Raw genomic sequence first — 11,372 nt, forward strand, 5'->3', positions numbered from 1 at the left:
AAAGCCATCAGAGGTGATTTTGAGAACCACCAAAATAGCCACCTGATCTTCCATACTACACCTTTTACCAAATAAAATGGAACATTTATCTGGGCTTAAAAATTGCCCCGTTCCCTCCTCATAAGTCGTCAAGATATGTTTAATGGCCAAAGCTTGCTCAAGAGAACCTTTAAAAAATAGGAGGCTATCATCAACAAATAATAAATGCGATATACCTGGAGCATGTCTGTTCAACTAGAAATGCTGGATTGCCCCACTCGCGGAAGCATCATTGAGTAACAGCGAAAGGGCCTCAGCCACAAACAGAAACAGGTACGGAGATAAAGGATCCCCCTGCCTGAGACCTCGCGAAGGTTGAAAAGAGTCCAGCAGTTGGCCATTAAAACGCACTGAGTAATTCACTGACGTAACACAGGTCATAATCCAATTAACCCAAGTTGGAGCAAAACCATATGCACGAAGCATACTTTCCAAAAAAATTCAGTCCACACGATCATAAGCCTTAGCTAAATCCAATTTGTACGCACAAAATTCACCCCTGCCATCTTTTTGCGTATTCAGCGAATGCATACACTCAAAAGCTATAAGAGCATTATCAGAAATTAATCTTCCAGGAATGAAGGCACTTTGGGTAGGAGAGATCATACCATCCAACAATGGCCTCAGTCTGTTAACAAGACACTTGGAGATAATTTTATATATGACATTGCACAGACTAATTGGCCGAAAATCTTTAATCGACTGAAGATTTTTCACTTTGGGAATGAGCACAATAGTTGTATTATTAACCCCCTCCGGCATGCATCAAGAAATAAAGAACTGTTGAACATCACGTACAATATCTTCCTTCAGAAAGCCCCAATTCCTCTGAAAAAACCCCGCTGGGAACCCATCTGACCCCGGAGCCTTCAATGGACCAATTTGAAAAAGAGCATCACTGATCTCTTGTCCAGAGAAAGATTTACAAAGATCCTCGTTCATCTCATCATTCACCAGAGGTTTCACAAGGGGTATAATACGAGAAGGGTCCACCGTATTGTCACAAGAGTACAAATGCTTAAAAAAGGAGTTTGTAATACCTTTGATCTCTTCCACGTCATTAGAAAGAGATCCATCGCTCCTTCTGAGGGCAGAGATATTATTCTTCTTTGCTCTCCAAGTGGCCTTTCTCTGGAAGAATTTTGTGTTCCTATCACCCCATTTCATTTTGTCCAAACACGATCTCTGTTTCCACATAATTTCTTCCTTCATCAAGAGCTCATCCATCTCCCCGAGGATTTTCTTTCTCTCCAAAATAGCAGAATGGTCGTTTCTTTTGTAGAGAACATTTAATCTTTTCCGCGCTGTTTCAAGCTTTTTAAGTAAATAACCTATATGGTCCCTACTCCACCCATGAAGGGACTTCATAAGGGCATCCAGATTGTTTGCCACATCTCCCAAGTCACTGACATGTGTACTTTTATTCCAACATAATTCGATTTGGTCTTTCAGCGCCACAGCCTCCCTTTCCCAATAGGCTTCATATTTCAGATGTTTACTAAACATACCAGGCAGATGATTCTAGAGTGTATGCAGTGTCTAACATGCACCCGTATCTATAATACAAACTTTGGTAACTTGTAATATTGACTAGTTGAATATATTTAGATAGATTATCTTTACAAAAGGTAATACGACTTGTCTAAATGGTGTACAAGACATATGTTGATTACTCCATGGTGTCAGCAACATGATTATGTCTTCCTTGGGGCTCCATTGAGAAGTGACTTAGCTTTTGGGGCGCCATCCGTTATCTGCCTCACCTCTGTTATCTCAGCTTAGTTATGCTTCAGTTGCCCGCTCCTACCATTTTAGAGGAAGAAACTAGGAAGCAAATTTAGTAGAAATCATGCCGGCATTAGGTTTTGTTTGCCCTACTAGCACTCAGTTAATATTGGATGTAAAATTAGTATGCTAGACCATATTTACAAATGTATAATGATATTAAGGTAATGTTATTGTTCTGCCTCTCAAGAACACTAGTTGTATGGTTTTGGACACATGGCCCATGCCTCTTGATTGGTAGTCCAAGTAAAGTGGTTTTGACATTTTCCTTCTTTCGAGTCTAATGTGATGTTAGGTAAAGATATATATGTGACTTAATTACATGTCCTCTCCATTTCAAGAAAATACATATACTCGAATTGGCCATGTTTAAAGTCAAAGTCATGTATGTTTTATTAATATACTCCGATGGGAGGCTATATTTTTGTCGACAGCAAGACGTCGGTGATAACTTCATCAATCTCGTTACAACATTCTCCGGCAGACATACTAACATTTATGCAGTGATATGCCATGTATATCCACGTTGTAATTGGTGTTTTTTGAGCGAAAAGTTCAACACTATATATTACTGTAGTAGTATGTGTACTAGTAGTACGCTCTCTTTCTGTACACTCGACCAAAGAAATGGTTCTGAAACTCGTCAGGTTCTGGGCCAGTACTAGAAGTCTAGAACTAACCGAAAATGATGCATCTACTCTACGGACGTGCCTTACAGAAACAATCGTACAGGCAGTCTGCAGAGTGCAGAGCATAGTTCAGAAGGGAGAGAGTGGAGTGGAGCAGCAGCGATGGCCGGAGCCGGGGAAGACGAATCAGCTCCCCCTCCTCCACCTCCTGCTTCTCCACTAGATCAGAAGGTAAGTTGCGCTATCATCCACTCCCTCTCTGACAGATCGACCAGATTGCGGATGCGGAGTTCCTTTCGCCATTAACCCGTGGATCCTCCCTCCCTGCAGCAGCCCATGGAAGAGGCGGCGGCGGCGGCGGGAAAGCTGGGCAGGTTGGAGCACCACCACGGCGCCGCTGACCCCGTCCTTCCGGATGGAGGACCTTCCCGCGGTAACTTCCATTCCGTCAGTTCAGTTCCTCTGTTTCCCCCTTCCATTCCAGCAAGGGAAATAAAGTGTTTACTGAATAATTGAACTTTGGTGTGATGCCTTTTGTGTTCTCCACGGATCTGAACCTCAGGGGCAAGAATGTATTTGGTGTTCTGTTTGAGTTGTTGCCTGGGGGCCTCAACTGTTATCCACTTCATGATTTTTTTTTTAAAGTGAGGCTCGATGTTTTAGGTCATCTTGCTTAACTTGTTATCAGGATAAATAGGAACAACTTTCTGAAAAAGATCATGAAGGACTGAGTGAAACTACAGAAAAAATGGCAGTTTGCATCAAATTTCTTTTCCAAAAGATAGGCACTTTCAGCTCATTGTGTCTACCAGTGGCAGTTAGTTCTAGTCAGAATTCACCCGCTCAAAAATTCTGTTCCTTTCTTGTTGCAGGAGGTTCAACCTGTTATAATGTCACTGTTGCCACTGAAAGAGGCCGTGAGGACAAGCATTGTTTCAAGAAGTTGGAGAACGCTCTGGAGATTCCATTGTAATCTATGTTTTGATGGTCCCAATGATCCGGACTCTGACACCGATGACGAGTTCGCTGGTCAGGACAGTACCAAAATGAAACGGGCAAAGTTCATTGAGACTGTAAATTCGGTTATTCAACAGCATAGTGGGATAGGAGTCAATAAGTTCAGCATCCGGTGTGGCCTGCCCAAAGAAGACTCTCATCATCTTGACAGGTGGATTTCGTTTGCCACTTCATTGAAGGCAAAGATAATACATTTTGATCTGATCATAATTGATTGGCCACTCGAAGAAGTTCACCACTTCCCTCTTGAGGCCTTAGATGCTCAAGGTGGCTCATTTGTCCAGTCATTGTTTCTTGCTGCTGTTTCTATACCACACTCAGGAATACGTGGCCTTACAATACTCAGAAGACTTGTTCTGGAATCTGTTCAGATATTTGGGGATTTCCCTGGCTTGCTTGCAAAGTGTTCAGCACTTGAGGACTTAGAGATCATTGACTGCTCTGGTGTTACTAATTTAAGCATACCCCACAAACTCGATAAACTTCGACATTTGCTAATTGATAGTAGTACAACGGATATCGAGGTGGTTGAGCTTCATGCTGCTGATCTTGCTCATTTTGAGTACAAAGGGCGAGTGATCCCTATAGTACTTCATGGTTGCTCAAAATTAGAGAAGGCAACAATAATGTTTGTGGACACTAAAGCACTGGCCCATACATTCACTGCAGTTCCAAGCATTTTGCCAGTGAGGATATTACATGTGCAAGCAATTATATCAAAATATGCACAGGTTGCCTTTTTTTGCTTACCTCATAGTTCTTCAGAATTGGTGTTACTGTTAGCGTCATCTTATTTGTTCGGGTCATGTTTCAGTTGCAGAAGCTGCCAACAATACCAGAGGGCATGTTTATGAATTTGAGGCATATGACTTTAATTGTGGAGATGCAAATGACGATAATGAAGTTCTTCAATTAGCCCATTGTTTGGATGCTGCACCCCGACTGGAGACATTGCGCTTGCATGTGAGTGCCATTTTATTTATTTAGAAAGATTAATATATGGACCTTCAAGAAAGAACTATTCTTGGATTAGTTTGACCAAAAGCTTCCAATGCAGATGTTCTATCTGAAATCCAGTGGTGCCTCCAGTGGTGAGGTGGTGGGTATGCGTCGCCATGATCATCTCAAGACGGTCTTCATGAGCGGGTTTCGCTGTTACAGGGCTCAGACTGAGCTGGCATGTTGTATCCTGGGAAATGCTTGTGTTCTTGAGCAGCTGACAATAGAACCAAAGATCACAAACACAATATGGGGTGGTGATTGTTATGCGTGGAATAAAGGCCTCGAAAGAGTTTTACCGGGCGTCTGTGAATGGGCACAGGTCATCTCGGAGGGCTTCGGTAAGGTGATAACCGTCTTAGGTGCCCCCCCCCCCCCCCCCCCCCCCTTAATGATAAAGGGTTCCCCCCCACTTTATATTATAAAGAAACCATCCAATACATCCAGCTCGCTGGGGCCGCAGCACAAACAAGCCCAAAAGGAAAAACAATGAGTAAACCAAATCCTTTTCCCATAAATGTACCATTTGAATAATTTTCAGTTGTCAGCGGCATCTCAGTGTAGCTGGAAGAAGTTTATTCATTCATGTAGTAATGCTTCTGTAGACTGTAGAGACTGTTTTGTTTACAATTCATTGCTATGAGCCTTTGCCCCTCTTCTCTCCACAGGTGAAAAAACAATTAATCTGTGAATGGGCACAACTTTATTTCTTCTAGTGTGCTGTCGTTGGAGCTACTGAAAGAACTCGGTGATGGAATCTCAAACAAAATTGCACCTCTCCTCTTTTCATGTACATTTCTCAACTCTTATAAAAAGGTGAACTATCTCCTGGTTCGACTTTTGGGTGAAAAACTTAAACATCTTTTCAAAGCATATGCTAAGCTATTGTATCTTGGACAAAACACCTACATGGAATTTCGTAGATTGACATTTTTGTACTCCTTGGGTAGCCTCCGAGTTGTCGCCGCCCAACCGAGGAGGAGTCTGAAGTGTTCTTTGCAGTGCGTTTTGGCATTGCTTTGAACTCATTGTTTGTTTGGGTTGCCCTGCAGCAAAATTTGCTGATTACCCGGTTCGTTCAATGTATCGACAACACCCGAAAGACAAGGAGGATGAGGGTGACCACAGCGGGCCAGTTCGTTGCTGGATTTGCGCCGCCTGATGAGAACACCATTGGTGGGTAGGCGACACTGCTCGGCAGCGACGCCGGATTCCCATCAGGTTCTGGGCTGCTGATCCACGATGGGAGCAATGTGTAAGTATTAGGTCATGAATGATGTACACGCGCATATAATCATAGTTAAATCCTAGTTAAGGGGAGCTACTGACGCTGTCATGTTCAGAAGATGAGGCGCCAAAACCATATGATCTAGGAGTAGTAACTAGTTGTAAGCTGACAAGACGCCGATACACTGGACAGCGCGCATGCATTGTGCCAATTAGGAAGCAACAGGGCTAGTTCCTATATTAGCAGATATCCAACAATCCATTTTCTACATCGCAATCCATGTATGATTTTTTTTGTCCCAAATAAAACAACATGTGGACTTAAACTTCTCATGGCAACTGGCAACGGAACATCAGGGATACAATGTATGTAAAACGGAATAGAGATATAAAATGAGATCCTTTTTCTATTATAAGCTATATTATTTTAAGTATTGATGGACACAAAAAGATCCAAAAGCCTTTTTGACATATTGTACTTCTAAAGGTTTGTTGAACTGGAAAGTTTGAAGCCCATATGTCGTTTCTTTTGGGAGAAACAAAAAAGAAAGTTCTATACTCCCTCCGATCCAAATTAATTGACGCATCTCTAGTTTTATTTAATAGGAAGAATTGCTAAGTTTTACGAGAGGCCAAAAAAATCTACTCTCACAAGATCACTGTTTTTTGGTCTTTTGCTCTCTCTAATGCCCAAGTTTGGAACTTGGGCATAATTTTGCTCATCAGTTTTGTGTGTCCACCATCTTCGCACAAATGCCGCCACATTGCCTGATTGGAAATGATCACAAGTGTGACCTTGGTTTTCTGGAGAGTCATAAGACATTCCAGTCACCATGCATGTACAGAAACTATTGGGCGCATCGCTCGTAACGAGATCTCGCCAAATCAACTCATGATCACACTCTCATCTTGAACTCATATTCCTAGTGCATCCCATGCCTAGAACTGTTCATATTCCTTGTAGACCAAGCTAGCACCATTTCTCCACCCACCCACTGAGCGACAACAACCAAAAGATGGACAAGCTTATATTTTTGCGGTGCAGTTTTGAGTGTTCACCTCCTATGCTCAATGGGAATACGTGTAGGTAGTTGTAAAGGAGTGATTCCGAGTTGTATTTATGGGTACGTGTAGGTAGTTGCAAAGGAGTGATTCAGAGTTGTATTTATGGGCCGATTTTCGTTGATTTTTTACCACCTCACCACATGTCCAGTTTATTCTACCCATGAGTACATTTGCTATAAGAGTTACGAACACTGGTGACATATTTCATTTAGATAGCTAGCAAGTTGGTTTCATTGGTTGGGTATTATTGATTTTTTTTTGCTTCCCGAGTCGCATTTCCAACAGTTTAACCTTGGACTGCTCCACTCAGAGCCAACTTCTCTGCCCTACTACATCAAATGAGAGTCGTCATATCTGCCTCCTGGATCCACTAACCATGCACCGCACCGTCCATCCTCCTCAGACCACTAGCGTCATTGTCATGGAAGAAAGCAACCACTTCCTACCAACTCCTATACACCTCCTCTAAGCTTCCTAACGGCACTGGAGCAAACACCGGTGTGGTGTAGCTGATGCTAGAGTACCAAAAAATCCCACGTCTGGCAACCCTAGTTCCGTTGTACCAATGGACGCACGAAAGATGACTCCTAGAGATCCTGCACCGTTGTCGTCAGGAGCGCTGTCGGGACGGAGTCCAGACTGGGAACATATTATTCTACTCACTACCACATATGCCATCATAACACTGACGTGGGACACACCTACCATAAGGACCAATGTTGGTCCAGGATGCCGCCACATTGTGAGGAAGGACCGGTGTCCCTTCGTCATGCTGCTTAAATGACAGAGGGAATGAGAGGGGACTCGTGACCTTACCTTGCCGACGAAAGGCAGGGAGACCGATTGCCTCTATTTTTGCCCCTTTTCTGAAAAATACCGTGGTGGAGAAGAGTGAGACACCATCTTTTACTAGGGCTTTGTTCTATTCCATCCAACCCAGTTTCAATCTCGATTTTTCGTGATGCGTCCGGGAGCGTGAAGGCAAATCTTTTGTGACAACATATAAAACATTGATTTTGACAATAAGATGTGAATCAGCATCAGATTTGTGACACCACGACGACCACCATCTCTCCTTTAACAATAATGATGAATATCCCTCGCAAAAAAAAAACAATAAAGATGAATACAAGAAATTCACGTGTGCTAGCTAGGTAGTTACCATATTTTTGTTGTTGATCATCTCTTCTGTACTTTCTTTGAAAGGTATTTAGCATTTTTTTTGAGCAAAATAAGATGTATGTATGGCAATACTCTTTTTTTAGAAATGTTCGGCCTTTTTTTCCTTCCCGAAAATCCTATGTAGCGACCGTTCGCTAAGAGAGGGGTGGCAAACGAACCCCTTTTGAAGGCATTTTTAGTTTTGAGACGAGATCAAACGGTGGCAGTTTCAAACGAAAAATTGTCTTCTCCGACAGAAACTGCCATGTCGTTCTAAAGAAACCGACACCCCTTGCAACTAGAAATGCTAGAGAAATGGTTCGCGAATGCCACCCCGTCCTTGCGAGCGGTCACCAGCTAAGGGCAGGACGGGGCGGGAAGAACTTGGGCAGTGGGCAACTAGCTCCACAAGCTAAGCCAGATGCCTTGAGAGATGATCAGGGGGGTCTGAAGGACGCTGCAGGTTCTGACACTGGAAATACGAGTCTAGTTAATGGTCATGATCTTGTAGATATGAGCATGGAGGCTGCCATCTCCGCCGATGATGTCATGCACGCCGGCGGCTTGGGCGCCAAAGACGACATCGGCAGCCTCCTACCAACGGCGATGGACTCCACCGACTTCGAGGCCTCGTTGCGGGACGCCCGCGACTATGAAGGCGAGAAGGAGCAACCGGCGCCCTGGGCTGGGTTACAGGGCATCAGAAGCTCGGGAATCAAGCCGTCGGACGCGCCGCAGCAGTGATCCTGCTTCCTTGTGCAACTTCGATTTCAGAAAGACAAAGCACGCCATCCATGTTTATGTAGTTTTCCAGCTTCTGTTGTGCTTCAGTTGGTAGCCCTGACATCTTGTTGTTTTGGTGCTGGATGAATATGAGTTTATGAACACATGAGTTATGCGAAAGTATGGTTTTATTTGGTGTTGTGTTGCCCCTGATGGCTACAGTTTATGTTATCCCTTTGGTCATAAGTCAAATTTTTTGTTTTCGGGAACAGGGGATACTCCAGCCTAGACAAATAAAGAAACAGTGCAATCCTTATTGAAATAGTGGCAAAAGCTTCATTGAAGGAGGAGAGTTGCAAATATTTTTGAGAGACCACGAAGTAGTACTGCTCTACTCTCACAAGATCAGTGTTCTTGGGTGTTCTGCTCTTGGCTCTGGCTGACACCCAAGTTAGGAAGCTGGGAATTACTGTTCTCATTCCATTTCTCCCTTGAGACGAGCACCAGGCACTCCTAATCTTCTTCGCACAGAGGCTGCATTACTCGACAGCCATTGTTTTCTTCTAGAATACGCACAAGCATGCGTATCAGATATTCATAGAGAAAAGGGGAGACCCCCTCCACAGTTTTATAGACGCGGCCCAAGACCTAATAAATAGGTCTACTCCTCGCTACTCACTGGACAGCCTAGCAAAAAACGTACTACACTCGTAGCGTAGAAGTCCGGCCATACACCAGGCCTTCTCCTCCTCCACAATCCTACGCAGTAATCTACTCTCCAACAAATCACACCGTCGAAGGCGATAGAATTCCTGTTCTTTCAAGTCTCCCACATGACCAGGAGTGCAGTTCCTTGCTACTCCGCTCGTCCTGGGGTAGTGCCGAGCTCCAAGGAACCAGCCGAGCATAAGGGCCTGTTCAGATTCCCTCCCCTCCGCAACTCCACTCCCGGAGCTGGTGGAGCAGCAGTGCAAAATCGCGGAGTGGGGACGGAGGTGCTCCACAAATCCTAAGATTTCACAGAGCGGGAGGATTGCCGAACAGCCCCCAAGTGTCATCTCGGCTCTTCACAGGAACAAGAAGCTTCCAATAGCTTTTCATGTGCCAGAGGAAGTTTGTCATCACTGGGTCGGCTCATCTATACACTCTCAACTTGAACTCATGTTTCCGGTGCATCCCATGCCTACCACTGATCCTAGTCATCATAGACCAAGCTAACTTCTCAATGCATTTAGTGGCAGCAATACCAAAAAAGATGGGCAACCTTACATTTTTGCGGTGGAGTTTTGAGTGTTCACCTTATATGCTCACTAGAACTATGTAGAGGTGCAAATGAGTGATTCAAAATTGTATTTATGGGTCATATGTTATTGGTTTCACTACCTCACCAGCCATCTGTCCACTTAACTCCTTGATGAGTACAATTGCTATAAGAGCTACCAATCCCAACGATATATTTTATTTACATATCTACCACGGTGCTATGTAGTCTAGGTGTAGTTATAAATATGTGTGTGTAGTTAAAGCAGTTTATTGTGATATGTCTAATTATCTACCAGATGCGCTAACAATTGGTTTTGATATGTTTACATGAAGTTATGGTCATTTGTCTGCTACCTCACAATTATACAAATTTACGGGCTTGTACATGCAAATTTGTTGATTGTGCTCTAGTATAAAAAGATGTCCATCAACTACTGATGCGATGTTATAATCGTACTATGAACTTGCAGTGGCTTTGCTTGCACTTTCCCTTGTTGTAAGTGATCCAGAACTAATGCTCTGTCTGCGATAAAAAAAGTCCAATTAATATCGGTGATGGTAGAAGTATGGTGTTATGACCGGCATATTAGGGGCTTAGCCCAGTTAGTTGTGGCCCAGTCTATCCTATCGTTATTAGGGGCTTAGCCCAATTATCTTAGTATGAGGATTACATAAACTCGTGTAAGGATCCGTATTGGAATTAAGTAAGAAGCAATCATATTTGCTCGGCTTTCTTAGGGAGCCGGGAAACCTAACCCTAGCCGCCTCCTCCCCTGCGCCATCTCCGTCCCAGCCGCCGCCTCCTCGCGCACGACGTCGCCCAGCCCCCGGCGGCCGCGAGTTCGTCCACGACCAGCTCCCTCCTCACTACTAGGGAAAAGCCTAGCAGTAGCGCGGGGACCCGCACTACTGATACGGCGCTACAGCTAACCTGTATCAGTAGCGCGTGTTGCCCCACGCTACTGCTATACATGGCTAGCAGCAGCGAGCTTTAGTTTAACGCGCTACTACTAATAGCTGCAACACTTTTAACTAAGGCGCGCTACTGGTAAGAGCACGCTGCTGCTAACTTTATTCCCCTTGCTACTGTTAGTTTTATTATTTTTTTCTGCATATTAGTTTTGTATTTGAACAGGCTTTATACAATAATCTTTAGCATATCATACACATACAAATGTAATCAGAGCATCAAATCATGTCATCATCATAATCATCATCCAACACAAAGTGGCCTCTCGTCATCATCTCGAAAATAGCGATACAAGTCTCGATTACTTGCAACTACATCGTCATCCATCTAAACATTGATATACGCGAGAAGAGCTATCACTATGAGTGAGAGCGGAACTATGCAGTACATGAGTTCGTATCCCTCTCTCGCACTAGCGTGAACCTAAATTAACTACTGGCTGTCGCTCGAAAACCGGAAACCGGTACACCTGGGACTGACACTCCGGCCACTCG

The 11,372-nt window shown here is 43.9% G+C and overlaps 1 pseudogene; it reads left to right on the top strand.

Annotated features, from left to right (window-relative positions):
* Positions 1–2,787: 2,787 nt before the first annotated feature.
* Positions 2,788–5,407, top strand: LOC141023343 (putative FBD-associated F-box protein At5g50270; annotated as a pseudogene).
* Positions 5,408–11,372: the final 5,965 nt, after the last annotated feature.

The sequence above is a fragment of the Aegilops tauschii genome, chromosome 1 (genome assembly GCF_002575655.3).
Source record: "Aegilops tauschii subsp. strangulata cultivar AL8/78 chromosome 1, Aet v6.0, whole genome shotgun sequence".
In the NCBI taxonomy this organism is placed as follows: Eukaryota; Viridiplantae; Streptophyta; class Magnoliopsida; order Poales; family Poaceae; genus Aegilops; species Aegilops tauschii.